The sequence below is a fragment of the Canis aureus genome, chromosome 4 (genome assembly GCF_053574225.1).
Source record: "Canis aureus isolate CA01 chromosome 4, VMU_Caureus_v.1.0, whole genome shotgun sequence".
Taxonomy (NCBI): Eukaryota; Metazoa; Chordata; class Mammalia; order Carnivora; family Canidae; genus Canis; species Canis aureus.
The window spans coordinates 38,465,929-38,488,982 of record NC_135614.1 but is presented as its reverse complement, the minus strand read 5'-3'; the positions used below and the strand labels follow the sequence as shown (position 1 = coordinate 38,488,982).

Sequence of the window (23,054 nt, the reverse complement as noted above, 5' to 3'; positions counted from 1 at the left end):
CTTTAGGGTCTAGCAGTCAGGATGATACATTCTGCTGAAGAGTCCCATTCACAGAAAGGTGTCTGCCTGACCTCACCAGCCCGCGTTAGTACACACCAGGTACACAGTCTCATGATTGATAGCCAGACAAGACTGCTGGTGGCAGGGAAGGGGTGATCCTCTGCTGCTGCTCCTGGCAAATTGGGGGAAATGCACAGAAGGCAAAAGCCACAGGTGTACCCTGGTTGTCAGGCCAAGATTCTTGGGAGGCCCCGTAAATTCACTGGAAACTGAATTGTGGGCACGTAAAGGCTTTGGTACTGCAGGGCACAGAAGGGGAGGTGGCCTCACCTGCACCCCACACCTATGGAGTGGGCCTCCTCAGGAACGGTTTCTCACCAGTTGCTTCGCTGGTGAGGCATCTGAACCTGGGAGGGGCTCCATGCGCGCGTTTGGTAAATGCTGGTGGAGTGAATGAGTACTCCACACACATGCTTAGGCTGTGAGGCCACGGCCAAGCCAGTCCCGTGTGGTCCCTGCCTTCTGGAATTCAGGGCCAAGTAGTAGAGACAGATATGCCCTCGACTAGAGACCGAACAGACACAGGTTACTGCCCCATCACTGAGGTGTGTGGTGAGTGGCTTGAGAATGCCTGGGATGGGTGGTCAGACTAGACAGGCCGTCAGGAGCTTTCAGGGGAGGTCTGGACTGAGAAGACTGAGAGGGAGGGCATTCCTTGGGGGTACCCTGGTTTCTTATTCTGGGGCCCTGGCTTTGCCTTGTGGAGCTCTGAGAGAGCTGGGGGCTGAGCAGACAGGTGCACAGCTGTCCGTTGGGTGAGCTGCCAGTGGGGCAGAAAAAGGAAGATGGGGCGGGGAGTAGGGAGAGCCCCGGGTTGAGGGAGAGGTGAGGAGACAGGGCTGCGGCCCAGCAGGCTGCGGAGGACACCCCAAGGTTACCTTGGCCTGTGGCTCCTCGGCTCCGGCGGCTGCCAGTGATGACAACAGCAGACCAGCAGCCTCTCCGAGTTTTATTATCATTCAAATGAGGACGTGGAGAGGTATTTCATTTGATTGGTAGAATAATAGGAGCCATTTATCTACCTTCTCTCAACCTTTCATATCTGTTTCACTATTTTATGGGATCGCATACATCATAGTAAAGGCAAAAATGTACTTTTTTCCCCCTGACTTGGGGCTGGGGGGGCAACAGGGATGGGAAGGAGGCTCTCAGAGTGGCTGGCAGGAACTGAAGGAAATGAAATCGAAAAAGACTATTATTGGTGACAGACAGTTATATCTGAAAGGGAATAAGAAACTCCCCAGTGCGGGGCGCGGATGAGGAGTTTTAAATGGAAGATCTAATGGCCTCCAGCTTCTGGTCCAGAGAGAGGGGTGGGACTGGAGGAAGGCCTGAGGAGTGGGGGGACAAGATGGGGAGAGTGGGGGAGGGGCGGGCGGGGAGCCAGGAGCAGGGCTGGCACAAGGGGCATGTGGCCCAGCTGTTGGAATTCTTTGTCCTTCTCCAGTTATGATAAATTACACATGCCATACAAGGATCCGTTCTCTTTTTGAAAAAATGAGAACATTCCAGACAAAGCCCCCTGTGACCACTAGCACCAACCCCACTGCCTCTCCCTACTTCTCCTCTGGGGAAGGACTATGGTTTTTTTCCTCTCTTGATTTTACAAATACAAAAAGGTACCTTAAAAGAGGTAGTACTTTTTTGTGGGTATTTCCCCCCTTTTTAAAATGGTATCATACTGTATCATCAGCTTTTGTTTTTGCACTCAATATGTGTTCTAGCTCTGTGTACACAGATCTGCGTGGCTCCCAATCCTGGAATTGCATGTGGTTCTCCCTTCTACAACTAGCCTGTGTTTTAGCCACCCAGTGCCCCCTTGACAAATAGCCAGGTGGCTTCCAGCTTCTTAAGATTACAAACCATGCTGCTAGGATCCCTGCCCCTGTCCCAGGCAGCTGGGCCAGCTTCTGGAAGGCAGGTGAGCATTGAACATCCTGGTGGGGAGGGGCGTGCATCTACAGGTGGAGAGGAGGCTGCCTGATTCAGCCCAAAGTATCTCTGCTGTGCTGTGGGGTGCCAGCCACCCGTCCCCAGCAGCCCCACTGAGGCAGTCACTCCCCAGGTGGCAGGGAGTGAAAGCACACAGAGCTTTGGGCTCTGGTTCCTACCCAGGCCTTGGGCAGGAGGAAGTAGATGGTAGAGAAGGGAGCAACAAAGACCTGATGGACAGGGGATCAGAGTGGAAGGGAGGAGACCTGACCCCAGAGCTCCAGGGTCTGCACTCCAGGGTTTGTGGCTCCTCTCCAACAAAGTGAGGGAAGCAAAGGACCAACAGGCTCAATGCTTAACAGGATGATGAGGCCATAGGCAAAGGCTGGAGGGTGCTGGCAGGGTGGCTGGCCAGCAGGGCCAAGGAGAGGGTCTAATGCAAAGTCTGAGTCTGTGGATGGTATCAAAACAGAGCAGTGGATGGAGAGCACTGACATGGAGAGGTCTACTCTGGCTCCCTGATGCCAGCACACAGACCTGAGAACCCAGCTGAGCATAAGAGATTTAAATTTTAAAAAATATTTTATTTATTTATTCATGAGAGACAGAGAGAGAGGCAGAGACATAGGCAGAGGGAGAAGCAGGCTCCATGCGGGAAGCCTGACGTGGGACTCGATCTCGGGACTCCAGGATCATGCCCTGAGCCGAAGGCAGACGCTCAACCACTGCACCACTCCAGGCATCCCAACAAAGGAGATTTAACATAGGCCCACGGGTAGGGGCTGAGGATTCCTACTCAGGTCCCATCCCTGTGACAGCATCTGGGGCGTGGGCCTCAGGGATGTGGGAGGGGTGTTTAGGGGGCTGGGGACAGCAGCCTGGTAGGGTTTAGGCTCTCTACCCTGGGAGAAGATCTCAGTTCCCAGAGCTTTCTGGGGAATCAAATTGCAAAGATTATAAGGAAGAGTTTTTTTTTTTTTTTTTTTTTTTAAGATTTATTTATTTATTTATTCGGAGAGAAAGAGAGAGGCAGAGACACAGGCAGAGGAAGAAGCAGGCTCCTTGCAGGAAACCTGACATGGGACTCGATCCCGGGTATCCAGGATCACACCCCAGGCTGCAGGCGGTGTTAAACCGTTGCGCCACCGGGGCTGCCCGGAAGAGTTGTTTTATAAAAAAAACTCAAACAATTTTATTGAGATATAATTCACATACCACACACTACACTCATTTGAACTGTACCATTCATTGGTTTTTAGTATATTCACAGATATGTGCAACCACCATCCTAATCAATCCAGAACATTTTCATCACCTTCAAAGAAACCTATTAGCTATCATCCCCATGTCCCATCAAACCTAGGCAACCACCATTCTACTATCTGTCTATAGATCTCCTCATTCTGGACATTTCATATGCGGGCAATCATACACTACATGGCTTTTTGTGTGTGGCTTAATTCACCTTGCATAGCATTTTCAAGGTTCATCTGTGTTGTAGCATAGGTCAGAGCTTCACTTCTTTTATGGCTGAATAATATTCCATTGTATGGATAGAACACATTTTGTATATCTATTCAGCAGTTGATGGACAGTTGGGTTGTTTCCACATTTTTTTTTACTATTATGAAAAATGAATGCTGTTAACATTTGTGTATGCCTTTCAGTGAGGACACCATTTCTCTTGAGTACATACCTAAAAGCGGAATTGCTGGTCATAGGGTAACTGTGTATGAGAAACTTGCAAATTGTTTTCTACAGCAGGTGCACCACTTTACATTCCCGCCAGCAATGTATGAGGGTTCTGATTTCTCCATATTTCTCACCAACACTTGTTATTGTCTGACTTTTTAAAATCTTAACCATGCTAGTAAGAGGAGTTGCTTTTTGAGGCAACTTCAGAAGTTGGTGGCATGAGCTTGGTGCACCCATGGGCTCCAAGACCCTCGAGAGCTTATCTAGCTCTCCCATTCCTAGCTCAGTTCTTTGCTGGGTTGGTTTCATCTCAGTCAGATCTTGGCCACGTGAGGCAGCCTCAGGCCACTTCCTGATTTCAGCTTGGAGCTTCCTTCCCTTAAAAAACCCCGGGGAGGCTGTATTAATCAAGGTTCTCCAGAGAAATAGAACCAAGGGGATGCATATATTAAAAGAGATTTATTATAAGGAATTGGCTCATGTGATTATGGAAGATGACAAGTCCCCAAATCTGCAGGGAAGTGAGCAAGCTGGAGCCCCAGAGGAGCCAATGATGTAATTCTGGTCCAAAAGCCAGCAGGCTCAAGATCCAGGAGGAGGCAATTTTTCAGCTCAAGTCTGCAGGTAAGAAGAGGCCAATGTTACAATTCAAAAGCAGTCAGGCAGGAAGATTTCTCTTTTACTTGGGGGAGATCAGTCACTTTGTCTATTTAGACCCTCAACTGATTGGACACGGCCCACCCATATTGGGGAGGGTAGTCTACTTTATACAGTCTACCGATTCAAAGGTTAATTTCATTCAGAAATACTCTCATACTCTTGCAGAAACACCCAGAATAATGTTTGCTCACATGTCTGGGCACTGTGGCCCAGTTAAGTTGACACATAAAATTAACCTTTACAGAGACTTCCAGTGGCCAGCTCAGCCAACTCTTGACTTTTAGTTATAAGTCAGCATATTTCATCTTTTGATTGATGGTCACAGTGGGGCTGTGGTCCCTTCCAAGTGGTCACTTGTAACTGAAAGATACTTGGCTGATGCCATCAATACTTTCAAGAGGCCAGGAAAATGCTGAGGCCAAGTAGCACTCCCTGACATGACCAGGCAAATGAGCCACTTGTCCTGAGTGCAACTCTTCATCTGAGTTGATGGCCCCTGCAAGGGACTCTTGCTTCTACTAATTAAACCAGGGCCCCTGCTTCTTGAATCAGTCTCACCCTCGCCCTGGGGAGTCTCTCCCTCTAGTTTCTGCAACCCATTCCTTTTTATGTCCCAGATGAATAACCATCTTCTTAGGTTCCTTGAGTACGGCTTTGTTACTGCTGGGATCTCACAAAGTAGCAACACAGAGAACCAAAGATGTGCAGGTCCAGCCTAGCCTGACAGGCTACCCCAGTCCTGATTTCAGCTCCTGAGCTTTGCCCACCAACTGCAAGCTGGTGTTTTCAATTCCCAGGTCCACTTGGCCTCTGCATGGTGGGCAGAGTAGTTTTTCCAGTCTCTGCCAGCAGTTCTTCACTGGGCATCTTTTTTTTTTTTTTTTAAGGTTTTATTTATTTATTAGTGAGAGAGCCACAGAGAGAGAGGGAGAGAGGCACAGGCAGAGGGAGAAGCAGGCTCCACACAGGGAGCCTGACGTGGGACTTGATCCCGGGTCTCCAGGATCTGGCCCTGGGCCGAAGGCGGCACTAAACCGCTGAGCCACTGGGCTGCCCCACTGGGCATCTTAATGCCTTGATGGACCTGCCCCTGATGGAGGGACCCATGGAGGGACCTGATGGAGGGAGCTCATTTGCTCCTCTGCAGCCAGCCCCCACTCTCATGTGTAGCTCTCAGCACAAGGTGTCACCAGAGATGTCCTCATCTCCCCTAGAGTTGTGGTTTCATCTCACCCAGCCTGGGGTGGGTGACACTGTGAAGTCTTCCCCAGTGTGGGCTGGTGATGCTTGCGATGCCCTCTTTATCGTATCATTGGCAGGGCTGGGGAGAACTAGCCCCCAAGGCAGCTGAGGATTTGGCTGCAGGGAGCAAATGAGCTTTGTTACCTGGTTGGGTGAGGTCCTCCAGTATCCTATGCCCTGACAGGATGTGATGACAACAGACAGGAGATGAGAGGCAGCTTGCAGCAAGGGCCTGAGGCAGCCTAGGAAGCTTCCCAGCCTCAGAGCACTAGGGGAGTGACTGGGCCTCCCAGTTGTGACAAAGGGGGCCACCACCCAAACATATAAGCAGGAACCAGATGGGGAACATAGACACTTCATTGCTGCCAACACTTAAGGGAGATGACAGCCAAAACATGTCTTGGCGGGCTGCCAGCAGGGAAGACATTGACCTATGACCCATCTGCCACCCCCCCATATGTTGTGACAGCACCCAAATTCACTGATATCTAGGGACACAATGGGGGAGAGGGAAATCTGAATCAACAGAGTTTAAACCCCAATTACTGAGCTGACCAAGTCTTACATTTTGCTGCGGGGCAGAAAATGGGGTTGAAATAAAGAATACAGAAAGTGGGAACACGTTGTTGTGTTTTTGGCACACTTGGATTAGTGGCCTGAACAGTCATACAAATCCGCAGCTTCACTGGGGATAGTGAGTGGGGACTCCCACAAGGGTCATGGAGACAGCATGGAAGGCTCTTCTCCTCTCCCTGGACCATGCAGATGGATGCTGGCATGCATCTAGTTGCATCCTCCCCCCTCGTTCTCCTTGGGACCCATCCATCTGGCTGCACACAGATTCTAGGGGAATAAAGAGGGTTGAGTGAGTGTGAGCAGAACCACACATCACCCTGTGCCCAGGGAACCCCTTTGTGGTGAATGACACTGACAGGAACCAGCAGTGAGGAGGGAGAAAGGAGGCAGGCAGGAAAACTGGGTGACCTAGTGGTCTTAGGAGAAGCTAGGAGGAGGCTGTGAGACAGAGGGACACGTCCTTGTGTGGGTACAGGGTGAGGAATCATCAGGCTTTGGGCAAGAATGAGCTGTGGGGATCCCAGACAAGACCCTAAGTTCCCTGAGCCTTCAAGTCCTTACCCTAAACAGTGGGAAGGGGGACTCTGTTGTTCCTGCCTGAGGCTCCTCTTGCCACCTGTGCAGCCCTCATCTGGAAAACTTCATTTCCCAGTAGTTCAACCCCTGTCCTTGGCTTCAGGTGTGGGGATGTGATCCAGGACTAACTGCTCAAACTGTATTCTATATATTTGTTGAAACTATTGACAAAGAGAAGCTGGCTCTCCCCGGTGTGGTGAGCAGTGAGTATGTTGCTCCGAGTTGCTGGGAGGCCTCCATGAAGAGGTGGGTTTTTCTGAGAATGACTCCAGCTCTGAGGGCAGCAGAGCAGAGAGATGAAAGGAATGGAGTCTGTCCCAGCCAGTTCAGGCCGCCGTAACAAAGCACCATGGATTTCAATGTTCAATGGTTTCAACAAAAGACATCTATATCTCACAGTTCTGGAGGCTGGGAAGTCCAAAGTCAAGGTAGATTTCATCCTGAGGCCTCTCCTCTTGGGTTATAGAGGGCCACCTTCTCAGTGTATTCTTCCAAGGCAAGGAGAGAAAAAGAGAGAGACAGCATAAGTGCCAGTACTCTCAGGTCTCATTTTATAAGGGACAGCAATCCTATGGGATCAGGACCCCATCTTTATGATCTCATTTAACCTTGATTACTACCATTACTACCCTATCTTCAAATAGAGTCACATTAGGGGTTGGGGCTTCAATATATGAATTTACAGGGAGACAGAAACATTCAGTTCGTTAACAGAATCTTAGAAACATGGTTTGTTCCCCTGGGGCCAGCCAGCTGTACCTGAAGCCAGAGCTACCCGTGGACTTGCTACTTATGTAAGCCATTCCATTGCAGGCCAATGTGGTTTGGGTTTCTGCTAATCATAAACAAAAGTCCTGTGATAATTGTCACAGGTTACACGAGTGTGTGCTTAGCACACAGCATATGCAGAAGAAGTGTTCATTTGGTCCCTGGAGAGAGACTGAATGAAAGAATTTTTTATTCTTTATTATTTTTGAATGAATTTTTAAAAAATAATCTCTACAACCAATGTGTGGCTTGAACTCACAACCTTGAGATCAAGAATCGCATGCTCCATTGACTAAGCCAACCAGGTGCCCTGAAAGCACAAATGTTTATCGTGGTGAGGCGGCAACAGGAGAAAATGGAGAGAAAACAAGGAGAGGCAAATCAGGGAGGTATTGAAGGACACAGAAATGGTAAAGGGACACAGGCAGTGTTATTTGGAGGGAAAGTAAGAAGAGAAAAAAGAAGCCAGGACATATTGTTGGAAACATTTGGTTCTCCGAAAATTAAGTTCCTGTACTGTTTGCTGTGTGGTGTGGAGGAAGAGCATCTTTGTGGAGGCAGAGCCCATGGAGTGGGCTAGGGGCTGCAGGCTGGCCAGTGAGGCCACGAGCCTGCTGTGGACACTGCACCCAGCACCATCCAAGGGGGCTGAGGTCCCTGTGCTTCACTGCAGATTGTCCCCTGTCATCAAGATCTATTCTTTATTTTTTTATTATTATTTTTTTAGATCTATTCTTTAAAAGAAGTAAATCAAACCAGTCTTTCTTGCTTCATCTGCTCCAGCCCCTGACTTTCTCTCACACAGAATGAAGGGCCTTGTGGGGCTCACTGCTTCTGCTCACATGGGGCTGCAGTCCGTGGGGCTCCCCTTTACTCTTCTGTAAGCCCGGGCCTATCTCCGGCCTGTTGCACCTGCCACCTCCTCCGCCTGAAATGATCTTTCTCCTCTGACCTTCCCCTTTACCTCCTTCTCATTGGAGACTCAACCCAGTGTCTCCTCTTCAGAGAGGCCCCTCCTGGGCTCCCTCCAGGGCAGTCCTGATCACGGGATCTTGTGCTGATTGTTCAAAACCACAGTTCCCACCATCTGGTATGAGCTCATGCAGTTAGTTACTCTCCTTCATCCTGACGGTCTCCTCTACCTCCAATATCAGCGTCCAGGGTTGGGACCTCAGCTGCTCTCTGCTGTATCCCCGGTCCTGGGACAGAGGCTGGAACAGAACAAACACTCACGAGGGCCCCTGCCTGCACACCAGATGCCTCCTGAGACCTCTGTGCCAAGCAGGGGCAGAGTCTCTAGGGTTACAAACTCAGGTGGGCAAAAATGGTTCTCTAATACTGAACTTAATTTCTACCTTAGCCCCTATTTTGGTAAACTTGGTGTAAATGTAGTCAGTTTGGGTGTTCTGGGTTAATCCTGGGTCTCCTTTGTCAGTTTCGAGTCCCCACCTTCTCAGTAAGGTAGGGGAGGTGCCCATGAAGGGTCAAGGCCTTGACTAAGGGCCAAGCCCACCATGCATCTATGCCAGTGTCCTCGCTGCGTCCTTATTCCCAGAGCTCTCCGCCAGTTCTCCCTGGTCTAGGGTCTATCCTCTGCCATATGTTCCCTTCTGGCCACTGGGGTCCCCCAGTCACATTCCAGGGCCATTCTGGTGCCCAACTCACTCCAAGACAAGCATTCTGCCTTCCTGGGGCACAGGGGGATCTTCTGCGCTACCCCAAACCTGTCTGTCCTGATCCCTCCTAAAGAAATTTCTTATGTGTAAATGGAGGTGGAAGCCAGGCAGGGGGCCTCACTGCTCCCCAGCCCTTGCTTCAAAAGGGAGGCACACAGGGCCAGGCTGGCTCTCCCCACTCCTCCCAGCCAGCAGTGGCAGAGACCCCTTCCCATCTCCTCACTCCAGGGCTCTTCCAGCCTGGTGGGGAGTCTTCTAGAGTGCTTGACCAGAACATTCTGACCTGTTGCTTGTGCCATGTTAGTCTTAGACACTGGGCACTCTGGGGTTCTCAGCGTAGGAGGGATGCAGGGAGGAAGGGAGAGTAAACGGTGTGTGAAGACAGTTGCTGAGGCACCTCTCTCCCACTCATCAGAATGGACCAGGCTGGGGATAAAACTGACGGGTCCTGGGTGCCAAGTGTGTGTGAGCAAGGCTTGTACTGAAGGGGTGTGCTGAGCAGGTGAGGGCCTGACAGGGGGCTTCATCTTGTTTTGAGCGATGGCAGGACCAAGCTAGATTCCTGGTGTCAACAGATGGAGGCTGCAATGCGGCTCTGCTCCAGGCCTAAGCTCAGGGGATGGGGTGGTGGAGAGACCCACCCCTCGCCACCCTCCCACCCGCCCACCCGCCTGCTTCTCTTCACTTCGCTGACTCCTCATCAGATTTCCTTCACAGCCTCCAGCCCCCAGCCCTCACCTCCCTACCCTGCATTGCTTAATTTCCCTCTCTTACCTGCAATTTATTATTTAAGTCTGCAGAGCGACCAGGCTGAAGCGGCCTTCCTGGAAGACGCTGCAGTGGAGAAAGGGGACTGTTTGGCTTGGCCGGGCTTCCCTGTGTGGTGGAGGGGGCTGGCTCCAGGACCTGGGGACCCAGATGGCGGTACCCTGGGGAGGCATCCAAGCCCCGTTGCAGCTCAGGCTCTCTGGTCAAGCATCACCCACCCAGACATTGCCCCTTCCTTCCTCCTGCAGGAGATGGGCTCTGGAAGGTTTATTTTATTTTATTTTTTAAAAGACTTTATTTATTCATGAGAGACACAGAGAGAGAGGCAGAGACACAGGCAGAGGGACTCAGTGTGGGACTTGATCCCGGGACTCCGGGATCACACCCTGAGTTGAAGGCAGACGGTTAACCGCTGAGCCACCCAGGCGTCCCTGGGAGGTTTAATACCCAACCCCAGAGAGCCCCAGCACCAGGCAGGCAGACAGGTTTGTGTGGCTCCCAGGGAGGCTGGACCTAAAGGAAACCAGAATTGCATTTAGAAAACCAGGAAATTTTATATAAATACTTGGATTTCTAGCTTCTCCTGAAAAACCAGTTGTCAACATAAGGCACACTTGGGCTGCAGCCCCATTTGGACGGGGTCTGCCCCTGGCATCAGCCAGGCCTGGCTTGCTTCTTCATTCATGTGGGGGCCTGCTGGACCCCTAGGGATGTCTGGATCTGAGACCCTTGCTTGGAGTGTGGCACAGCAGGGGACATAAAGAGCTCCCTCCTTTCCCCTCATCTGTTCTGTGGGTTTCCAGAGGGCAAGGATTCTCTCTTCCTTTTTCTGTATCTTTGTACATTACTCATTGTAATGCCAAGCCCAGTGCCTGGCATATAAAGGTGCTGAATAAATACATTTTCAATGAGCAGCTGCATAACCCAGTGAGTGAGTGGTGGCACTTGCCCAGGGTTATGAGGCTGAACAGATTCTGCCATTTGAGAAGGTGAGGCTGACTTGCAGGCCAAAGAGGCAGAGGGACAGAAACCGGGGGCACCAGGGAGTCCAGGGCACTTGGGGGGAAATGGGGTGAGGCAGGGAGGTCACACAGGTGTGGCCTGAAGGCCAAGCCAAGGAGCTAGGATTTATTATCCGATCACCTGAGATTTAAAAACCCCACAGAGGCTGGGAATCTGTTCTAGACTCATTGAGTCAGACTCTTCAAGAGTAGGTGGGGCAATCTGTTTTCTTAAAATGTCTCCTCCGGTGGGGGACATGGAGCCTCAACAGGCCTGGGGTCCCGACTGGGTGACTGGGGGATGATCATCCATGCCACAGATCTGCTGCCATGTCCAGCCCTGACTGCCCACTCCCCCTACCTGAGACTGGGTGCTTCTCTAAAGCCACCTGTTCCCCTCCTGAGGGATGTTCTGACCCTGTGTGTAAATCTTAGCCACTCACCACATTTTAAGTAAGTTTTAGAAGGAAGGAAAAATATGAAATGGCTGAGTTTGTTTTGCCCAAGCAAAATCCATTTATAAAGTACAGCACTTGCTTAAGAAAAAGAAAAAACAACGGCTATTGACAAAATATAAGAAAATAAATTAAAGCAGCAGTTCCTTAAAAGGACCCTGTCCGATAATTTGATTTTTTCCCCCTTCTTCCCTCAAAGGCCAGAACGACACAATCGATCTTGCCATTCCATACGCTGTCTCATTACAGCTTTTTCTTAAGTGGAGGGGAAATAAAGGAAACAAATAGAAAGAAAATAAGGTGGCATCTGTAGCATTGTCACCTCCTGCCCGGTGATGGATCCAACTAGATCCCTCTGCTTCCCCTGCCCCAGCTTTCCTGTCCTGCTGGCCATCCAGCCCTGACCTCCACCCCACCCCAACCTGAACCTGGTCAGCTCAAGGCTTCTGCCAAACCCCATGACCTACAAACCCGGTGGGGACACTGCCCTGTCTCTGAGCCCACAATTTCTCATCCCGACAGCTTCATCCAAATAACTGATGTCTTTCATGAGAAAAGCAGGGAGAAAAACACAGGAACACTGAGGGTAAACATGCTTTGTACACGCAGGTGAACTCGGTTTGTAGACAGTGCTTTGCTTCCAACACATGCAGGACCTCAAATGCAAGAGGTTCCCACAACCCCCCTGGTTACAAGATCCCCTTCCCTGAATGCTGCCCCTGTTGGGCTACCATCAGCTGCACACACTGGGACCTGCCCCATTGTCGGTGGCAACACTTTGACCACCCCCAACTTGAGGACAGGTAAGGTTTGTTGGGAATCAAAGCAGCTTTGGGGCTCCTGGTGGCTCAGTGGGTTAAGCATCCAACTCTTGATCTCAGTTCAGGTCTTGATCTCAGGGTTGTGAGTTCAAGCACCACAATGGGCTCCATGCTGGGCATGGAGCCTACTTAAAAAAAAAAAAAAAAAAAGGAAAGGAAAAAAAAGAGCAGCTTTAAAGTCAGTGTTCTCGGGTGGCCCCGGTGGCGCAGTGGCTTAGCGCCGCCTGCAGCCTGAGGTGTGATCCTGGAGACCTGGGATCGAGTCCCATATTGGGCTCCCTGCATGGAGCCTGCTCTCCCTCTGCCTGTGTCTCTGTATCTCTCATGAATAAATAAATAAAATCTTAAAAAAAAAAATAAAGTCAGTGTTTTTGGCCAAATCTCAGCACCCTTGTGAGTTTCTCCACTGGGAAGGTGAGATCAGTAATACCCAGAGGTTGTTGTGAGGATTAAAAGAGCAGCCACATATAATAATAATAATAATAATAATAATAATAATAATAATACTTAGAACTGAGCACTAGCTCAGGGTATAATCCTGAGTTGTAGTCCTTTTCTGACATGATTGGTTGAAGTCTTCAGTTTGTAGGGTTATGAACCTTATTTCACAGGTGAGAAAATTGAGGTGCAGGGAGGTTCATTGCCTGTGGTCTTTTAACTAGCAAGAGGAAAGGGGTCTTTTTGAAGGGGAGGGTTTCCCAGAATCCACATCCCCCTTGATCATTAGTCCTCATCTCCTTGTGGAAAGTTCCCCATGGGTGTGGTTTTCATGGGAAGGCAGTGATGACACCTGCCTCCCACAGTGGGAGTCCCAAGAGCAGCTTGTCTGACACACTGTGGCACCAGGAGCAAACTCAACTGTGAAGCTCAACCCAGCCTGCAGTCCCCGTTGTTCCTCAGCTCCTGGATTCTGGGAGCTCCAAATATACCTTCCCTTTGTGCATAACACAGGCAGAGTTCCTCTCTGTAGCTTGTAAACCCTGGACTCTGCCTGCAACAAAATAAGTGGTAATAATAACATAAAGAGTAGCTATCATTTCCTGGGCACTTACTATGTTCTGGTTTCTGAGGTAAAGGGCTTTATACATATTACTGTGTCTGATCTTTGCCACATTTCTATGGCAAGAAAACTGAGATCATATATGTTTGGATTCTTGCCCAGCATCACACAGCTAGAAAGAGGGATAGCTGAGTTCAAATTCTGAGCTGCCTAAGCATAACTCTGTGAACACAAAATCTGTTCCTGTGCTTGACATAAGAGATGCTTAGTATATGGCAGCTTTAGCACTGTCTGTGAATGCATGCACCATGTACTTCAAAAATTTCTAGGAGGTTCCAGGTCTAGGTAAGATGAAGTAAACATACCTCCATATGTCTATGGACATATGTGTCATATAAGAAATAGCACAGAGGATCATAGGGGAAAGGAGGGAAAACTGAATGGGAAGAAATCAGAGAGGGAGACAAACCATGAGAGACTCTTAAATATAGGAAACAAACTAAGGGTTGCTGGAGGGGAGGTGCGTGGGAAGAAAGGTGAACTGGGTGATGTGCATTAAGGAAGACACATGATATCATGAGCACTGTGTGTTATATACAACTGATAAATTACTGAACTCTACATCTGAAACTGATGATGTACCCATATGTTGGTTAATTGAATTTAAATTAAAATAAAGAAGAGGAAGAGTGAGGTCTAGAAAAAAAAATACTTGAAGAAATCATGGTGGAAAATTTCCAAATTTGGTGAAAAACAAAAACATACCAATTTAATAAGCTTGGTGAATCCCAAACAGGAAAAACACAAAGAAATCTGCACCTAGACACATGGTAATCAAAATTCTGAAAGCTAAAGACAAAACAAACAAAACAAAACCAAAGACACACACCTTGAAAGCAACCAGAGAAAATAAGATATGACCTATATGGGAGCAATGATTCAAATGACTGTACATTTCTTATCAGAAACCATAAAGGCTAGAAGAAAGTAGAACAACGTTTTTTAAATGCTGAGAAAGAACTATCAACTCAGAATTCTTTAGAAGAAATATCCTTTAGGAATGAAGGTTAAAAAAAGACATTCTTAGATAAAGGAAAGCTAAGAGAAATTGTTGCCAGGAAACTTTCACTAAAAGATCTGTAAAGAAAGTTCTTCAGACAAAAGAAGTTCTTTCTCAAGCAGAAAGAAGCTTGAAATAACAGGAACAAAGGAAAAGCAGCAGATATTTGCATAAATAGGCTATTTTTCTCCTGTGATTCTCCCATTGAGCCCTTTAAAATACTTCTGATGATTGAAAATCAATCAATCAATCAACCTCATCGATGCGATTTTCAATGGGTAAACGTGATATAGAAGACAAATATAATATAAAAGGAGGAGGATAAAGGGACCTATGAAGTGGTCAGGTTTCTATATTCTGCATGGAATGGTAGAATTCTAATTCTAAGTAGACTGGAAAGATATGTCTATCATCATTCCTAGAACAACTACTAAAAAATACTGTTCAGAGATATAGTTTCAAAAAGAGAGATAGAATACAGTCACAAATAAAAAAAGTTTTAGTTTAAACCTTATAGTTTATACAAAAATCAATTTAAAATAGATTATAGATAAAACTTTTGTAAGGAAACATAGGGGAACATCTTTGTGACCTGGGAGCAGGCATGGTTAAGACATTAAAAATACAATCAATCCATAAGAGAATAAATTGAGCTTCATCAAAAATCAAGACTTCTGTTCTGAGAAAGACACCATCAAGAGAATGAAAAGACAAGCTCTAAACTTGGAAAGAATATTTGCAAGCCATGTGTCCAGCAAAAGATTTGTATCCAAATTAAATGAAAAACTCTCAAAACCCAATAGTAAGAAAATAAACAACCTATTTAAAAGCTGAGCAAAAGATTGAATAGACACTTGACCCAAGGGAGGATAAGGATGGCTAATACGCACACAGAAGAAGATGTTCAACATCATTAGCCATTAGGCCAAAAAGTTACAACTGCACATTTAGCAGAATGGAAAAAAATAAAAACTACAGACAAAACCAAGTGCTGACTAGGATGCCGAGCAACTAGAACTCTCACACATTCCCAGTGGAAATGCAAAATGGTGCTCTGGAAAAGTTTGGCAGTTTCTTATAAAGTTAAATATGTACTTACCATATCTAATAATTACATTCCTGGGTATTTACCACAAAAAGGTAAGGAAATGAAAACTTATGCTCACATTACGCAAACATTCACAACAGCTCTGATCACTGCCAAGAACGGGAAACAATCCAAATGTGTTCCAGTGGGTGAGTGGATAAACTGTAGTTCATCCATTCAATGGAATATAACTCTGTAATAAAAAGGAACAAACTCTTGATTTATGCAACAGTTTGAATGAATGTCAAAGGCACCATGCTGAAGGAAAGAAGCCAGTCTCAAAAGGTTATGTAATGTGTTTTTCCGTTTATGCAACAGGAGACATTCTCAAAATCACAGAGCTGTAGCAATGGAGAACACGTCAGTGGTTGCCAGGGCTTAGGGGTGTGGGAATGTGTGACTAGAAAGGATAGTATGCAGGAGTCTCATGGGGGTGCCACACCTCTTCTGTGTCCTGGTTATGGCAGTTGCATGAATCTATACACATGTTAAAATTCATAGACTACACACACATACAGTTTTTTTTAAATAAACAAAACAAAATGAAAATGCTGAGAAAAGAAGCTCCCAAGGAGGTTGTCTCTGCTGGGCCTCCAGTAAGTAATGGGTGTACAAATTGAATCAGGTTGTTATACTATATGTTGGCAAATTGAATTTAAATTAAAAAAACAACAACAAATTGAATCAGGTAAGGTTTACATTTCTGAGGGTCTTACAATCAAAGCCAGTAACAATGTGACAGAAGAATGTGCCTTAAACTGTCACCTTCTCAGAGAGGCCTTCCTGACCCCCACCCCCACCCCACAAAAAAATACTTATGTGTTAGTTTCCCACTGTTGTTGGAATAAATGACCACAAATTAGGGTTGTTGGTTTTTTTTTAAGATTTTATTTATTTATTCATGAGAGACACAAAGAGAAGCAGAGACATAGAAGGAGAAGCAGGCTCCTCATAGGGAGCCCAATGCAGGTCTCCATCCCTGGACCCAGGATCACGCCCTGAGCTGAAGACAGACATTCAACCACTGAGCTACCTGGGTGCCCCCAACTAGGGGTTTAAAACACACTTTTGTTATCCTGCAGTTCTGGGGGTCAGAAGTCCAAATTGAGCCTCACTGGGCTAAAACCAAGGCGTTGGTAGGGCTGCATTCCTTCTGGAGGCTCTAAGGGAGAATGTTTCCTTGCCTTTGCCTAATTCTAGAAGCTAGCGTCTGCCTTCCTCCCTCCTCCGTCCTCAAAGCTAGCAACATTGGGCTGAACTGCTTTCATATCGCTATCTTTCTGGTTCTCTCTCTTCTGTCTCTGTCTTCCACTTCGAAGGACCCATATTATTGAACTCACTGGATAATCCAGGATAATCTCCTAACTCAGGGTCAGCCGATTAGCAATTTGCAATGACGCTGAGTACCTGGAATGAGGCCAAACTTCCCAAGTCAAGGCCACAATCCTCCATAGGACTACCCCCATTTCAGATACCAGGCACAAGTTCAGGGGTCCCCAGGCCATTTTCACTTCTGATCAGCTGGCTACCAATTCAGAGGTTCCCACTTCTGCCTTAGGTTCTATAATTTGCTAGAAGGACTCAGAAAACTCAGGAAAGCACTATACTTATGATGATAAAAGACTACAAATCAGAACCAGCAGAAGGGAGAAACCCAGGTGACAAGGTGGAGGGTGGGGGGCAAAGACGAAGCTTCAGAGTCTTAGCTCTATGTCATCAGGACATGTTACTAACCCAGCTCATCAACTTGTGACGATACCGAGAATTATCAACCAGGAAGCTCACTGGAGCTTGGTGTCAGAGTTTTTATCAGGGTTTCATTGTGTAGGCATGACTGATTGAATAGGTTGAATCATTGACCATGTGGTTGAACTCAATGTCCAGCTTCCCTCTTCCAAGGAGGGTGGGCTAGTATCAGGTGGCTCAAAGTTCCAACTCTCTAATCACATGGTTGGTCTTTCTGGCATGACCAGCCCTCATCTGAATGGCCCTATTATTGTAAACGTTCAGGTGTGGTCTGAGGGGCCACCATGAATAACAAAGACAATCCTATCACTCCAGAAATTCCCAGGAGTTAGAGGTCACCTCCCAGGAAACAGGGACAGAAGCCAGCCAAATTTTTATTATACACAATCTTAATTTCACCTGCAACTTTAACTTCCCTTTGCCATGTAACCTAACATATTCTGAGCCTAGGACGTGAAATCTTTGGGGAGCATTATTCCATCTCTCACAGCTTCCCAGTTGTTCCCTAACATGTTACCCTGTTTTGTTTTCTCACCACATCCATCTGTCTATAAAATGGTCTTATTTATTTTGTTTACTGCCTGTCTCCCCTCTGCTACAAGGACAGGTCCCTAGCATGTGACTAAGCAAGAAAGGGGAAGAGTTACAGGAGACAATACTCGAGCTGGTCTTTGAAGGATGAGCAGAGTGGTGAAAGTTGGCAGGGGCTCTGAACAATGTGTACAAAGGGACAGAGGAGGGAAGACAGGGCATGTTTGGGAGCCCTGAGTGGATCGTTGTGGCTGGAGCACTATGTGCTGTGGGAGGGAGGGGAGATGCTGGGATGAACACAGGCCAGCGTAGGCAGGACTGTATGAAGGGGGTGGGGGTAGTGATGACCTGCCTGATGGCACTTTGGGTGTCTGCTTAGTGCCTGTGCCCTCTCATCCAGATGCCAAGAGGGAATTGTCAGGGTGTGACAAATAGGACATGGACCTTGGCATCAGACAGATGAGGGGTCAGATCTCAGCTCTGCCATGTATAGTCACAGTTGTGAGCAAGTCTGCTCACTTCTCTGTAGCCCCTGAAGTTGGCTCATTCAATACTCAAGTCCCCCCCATTGTCCCTCTGCCTTCCTCTATCTCAGAGCTCAGAAAGCTCTGTTCCCCAATATCTCTTGCAAGTGACATAGATTCAACCAATGAGCTGGAAGTAGAATGCTGTTGAGGGGTGTTCTGGAAATGGAAAAGGCTTAGTAAAGAGGAAGACATACTCAACTAGACCAGAATTTTGCCTTCTCTATTCCTTTCTGCCTTGAATGCCAAATTATTTCAGGAGCAGCAGCAACCACTTTGTGACTGTGAGGAGCAAGCTGAGAATAATGGCCTAAGAAAAAGTGAGCAGAAAGATGAAAAATTCCTCAGCCTATGAGGTCATCATTGAAATATTGGACCAGTGTCAGCAATCACCTCTGGGTACTAGTTGGATATTTTGTTACTTCCAGTTAAATACTGTCCTAATTAATGCACTCCATAAACCTCAGTTTCCTCTACTGTTAACTAGCTAATAATATTTATCAATATTCATTACACTCATGTTGTGTGCCAGGAACTCCTCTAGATGCTAGTGGCAAAGCAGTGAACAAGAGGTAAATAAGATCACTATTCTTTTTGCATTTACTTTTTGGTGGGAGAGACAGATAATGAACCCATAAACAGACAAGAATACATCTGAGAATGAAAAGTGCTATGTAGAAAAGAAGATGATGTGACAAAGAGAGACTGGGGTCCTCATGATGGGACTCTGTGAGGCAGTGATACTTAAGCTGAGATCTGAATGTGAAGATAAGGACAGGATAAAGTGTGGGGAACATCATTCCAGCCGGAGAGAATAGCAAGGGCAACGGCCTTGAGACAGGGCCAACCTTGGTGAGCCGACAGACCAGGAAGAAGGCCAGATGGCTACCAGGCAGCGAGGCGGAGAAGATGGAGGTGGGACCAAAGAGGTAGGTGGGGGTCAGATGACATATGTCTTGATAAGCAGAGTGGATTTATCCTGAATGCAAAAGGGAAGCCACTGGAGGGCTCTCACAGGATTGTGGGACTATGACTTGATTATCTAGCACACCATAGTGTTTAATGAATGGCTGTAGGGTAGATGGTGCATCCACTTGGTGGTATTCCTTCCCTTCTCAGGTTTAACTAGCCCCCTCCCCGGTTCTGCCTGCCTCATGCCTCATGGAGCCCTCCCAGCTGCTTTCAGAGTTTTCCTGGCCCAGTGTCGTCCTCCCCCGGGGCCATTTGCTCCCTCCAGAGCGGGTGAGCATAATTGCCGCTTTCCACAATGACATAAAAATCTAACAGGCACAATCAATACAGAGCACACACACATCATCGTCTTTCATTGCAAACGATAAAAGCGTAAACAGCAGGGGTGGCGGCAGCTCTGGAGGCTGCAGTGGGGGCTGGGCAGGCTGCCACTGCCTCCCTGCCCATCATTCTCCTTCTTGGGCACCTTCTCTGCTGGGCAGTGGGGGGTGGGACTGGGGGCTGATGCCCCTCATGAAAGCCCTTTGGAGAAATGGTTTCTCTCTCTTTTTCTTCCAGATGTAGCAACCCTAGTCTCTTTAATCTGACTTCAGAAATCCAATCTGTCTTCCCTTTCCCTGTTTTTAATGCTTTTTTCCCCTTGCTTCCCTGAATCTTCTAGGTCTTCAAAATACAGAGCTAAGAGTGCCTTCCCGGAGGCAGAAGGACTTGCCAGGGTCTTGATTGTCACAAGCCCATGAAATGACCTTGATGGCGAGACGGACCCTCAATGTCCAGCTTCTTTTGCTCTGTCCAGCCTGCCACAGCTCGTCGTGGAACATGCACAGAAACCATTACATCCCCAGCTCTCACAGACTGCTGGCGATGACTTCTTCAGACTAGTTACTTAATGAACGTCATCCAATTCTGATTCAGCCTTGCCATACTCTCATTTGCGCAAGCCAATCTGCTTTATGATTCTAACCTCTGGCTAGAAACTGCTCCCAATTTCATGTCATCCATAAACTTGATGAACGAGTAGCTTGCTCCTCTGCAGTCATTCATTTATTTATCCAGCCAACATTTAGTGAGCACCTACTGGATGCTGGGCACTGGATAAAGAGTTAAAGGAGATACTGGTCCTGTCCTTGAAGGACCCATTCAGTGTGATCCTGCTCAACTCAGGCAGGGGACAGAGAGCTGGCCCATCAGGGGAAGGGCAGTTTAAGGTGATCTTGGGGTGCTGGAAGGAAATTTGCCAACTTGAGAAGAAATGGTGTTGCTGGTAGACCAGAGTGTGTATAGGCAGCTTGTTCTGGGTGGTGATGGGGAAGGAAATGAATTGATATCTATAAATGCGAGGGGTAACGAGCTTCAGGCTGAGATCCAGCCTCCCTCTTGGATCTGCCCATTTCTGCTTCATCCTGATGTTCCATGTGTGGCAAATGGCTACCATCAGGTTCAAACCCAGGCAAAAGAAATCCACTCTTCTCTCAACAAAAGAGCAAATCTCCTGGGGTGTCATTGTCCTTATTGGGGCACATGCTCTTCCCTGATCAATCAGGGTGGCGGAGGGAATACAGGCACTCTCATTGGCCAGCCCTGAGTCACATGGTAGCTGTGGCCCTGGAGTGTTGAGCAAGTCTATCTGTGGGTTGAACAAGTCTATCTGGGGTGGAGTCTCACTCCATTGGGGCTGGAAGGCGAGTAGGGATTCCAGAGCAACGCTGAGTTCCATTAGCACCAAAATGTCTGAATGGGTGCTGGGCTGTGGGAACACAGATGGCTACTATGTGGCCACAAGTGGGCTGTGGCATTCTGTCTCCTCAGGTGGCAGAAGGGGGCTCATGTGGGTCCTCTCTGTCTGGTGGGTAAAGGGAAGTTCTCACCACCTCTGAGATGAGGTAGGGCACCTGAGGCCTCCTGCTACCATGTTCTGTTTACTGGCCAGTTCAACATGTATAGGCATGTCTTGGAGGTATGGGGGGTTTGGTTCCAGATACTGCAATAAAGAGAATATAGAAATAAAATGAGTCATATGAAATTTTTTTGTTTCCCAGTGTCTATAAAATTTATGTTTACGCTATACTGTAGTCTATTAAGTGTGCAATGCCATTATGTCTAAAAAATGTACAAACCTTAATTTAAAAATACTTTATTGCTAAAAAATGCAAACCATCATCTGAGCTTCCAGTGAGTCATAATCACTGATCACAGATCACCATAACAAATACAATAATGACAAAGTTTGAAATATTGCAAGAATTACCAAAATGTGGCACAGAGACACAAAGTAAGCAAATGCTTTTGGAAAAATGGCACTGATAGACTCGTTCAACACAGAATTGCCACAAACCTTCAATTTATAAAAAACGTAATATCACCAAAGCGCAATAAAACAAAGCACGATAAAGCAAGATATGCCCACTTTCTGCTTTTCCAGATGTTGGATTTAAGCCAGGAAGCAAGAAATTTCAAGCCAGTTCTCCTGCCCTCAGCCTTCTTATTCTTCATGCTCTTTCTTGCCCTTCTCAAAACCAAACGTTCAGCCAGTTCCAGAAACCCCAGAGGGCTGGCCACTGGCACCTTCTAGCTGGAACTCAGTGTTGGAGGGTCTGCTGAGCCAGGGCTCGCCTGCTTTCTTGGGCTGCTCCTAGGCAGATCTTGGACAGTACCAATCCAGTCTGAGCACTGCAGTCTTCCCTTAGGACTTATGTTAAAGCAGTGGGCTGTGGTGGACAGGCCTGGCCTTTGGGGACAGAGATTTAGGCTCTAGTCTGTAGGGATAAGGATTAGGTTCAGCTGTGAGTGGCAGACACCACCCAAAAAGAAAACCAGCACTGAAAACAAGACAGAGGCTTATTTTTTCTTTCAATGAAGAGTCTAGATGCTGGAAGAGAGGTTTCTCAAAGTCAAAATCAATCATTCTTTCTTGCTGCTCAGCTGCCTTCTTCAAGTATCTTCCACAGCATGATCCAAGATGCTGTTTGGTTCCAGTTCTCAGGAGGAACAAGGGACAAAACGGCATGTCCTCCCTTTAAGACTCTCCCTAAAACTGCACACTATACTTGTGTTTACAGTGTTATGATCAGAATTTAATCACGTGGCCAAAATGGCCACAAGGGAGGCTGGAGAGCCTTGAGTCTAGGCAGCCATGGGCCCCGCTAAAGATCAGAGGGTGGGAAGAATGGATATTGGAGGGTAGGTAGCAATCTACAGCTCAGATTCCCTAAGCTCCAAGGAGTCCTCCTAGTCCTCCTAAATCCTCCTAATTTATAGGTTGGATGGTGTTCATATCCATGACTTCACCAATCACTCCAGGAGAGGGACTTTGTAATTTCCCATGTTACAGATGAGGAAGTCAAGGCAGAGACTGAAAGATTTGCATAGCATGCCCTCTGACCTCCTCTCCTTCTTTGCTAACCTTTCCTTGCTCCTGCCCTGGCCTTGTACATAGCTCTTAATGTCAAGGAACGGGGTCTTTTCTATCCTGTCCATGGGTTTGGGTCCCCAGCAACTCGGGTCATACATGGGGTTGCAGTGCCTGTCCTCCAGCAGAGGCAGGCAGCATGGCCCAAACCTGCAGGCTTGTCTCCATATGAGGTTTACAAGTTTTCCCCTAGCTGTACCCATTTGTTATTGATGCCGGGGTTAGTTCCAGCAAACCTGAGCTCTGTTACTCTAGGTTCCTGAAAAATCTGAAAACCTTTCTGTTTGCACAGCCCATCTGTAAACGAGGACTAAGCCATGTCCTTCAGCTCTCTCAAGAGTTTCTCGACGCTTTTGAGTGAACAATAATGTGAATAATGTGTTCTGAGAAACTTGAGAAACCGCTGCAAGAGCCCTAGGTGCCACTAAATGATAAACGTTCTGGGCCCTGGGAGGGGGTTCTGGGCCCAGCAAGGAAGCTGTTCACACTCACGTC

The 23,054-nt window shown here is 47.4% G+C and overlaps 1 long non-coding RNA gene across 2 annotated transcripts; it reads left to right on the top strand.

The window, feature by feature from the left end:
- Nucleotides 1-4,207: 4,207 nt before the first annotated feature.
- LOC144312564 (uncharacterized) lies at nucleotides 4,208-21,173 on the top strand. Of its 2 annotated transcripts, none has more exons than XR_013378066.1 (2): nucleotides 4,208-4,311; nucleotides 19,812-21,173. It is a non-coding gene; the product is annotated as an uncharacterized LOC144312564 (long non-coding RNA). The 2 variants fall into 2 exon arrangements; XR_013378065.1 differs by lacking the exon at nucleotides 4,208-4,311 and adding an exon at nucleotides 18,001-19,420.
- Nucleotides 21,174-23,054: the final 1,881 nt, after the last annotated feature.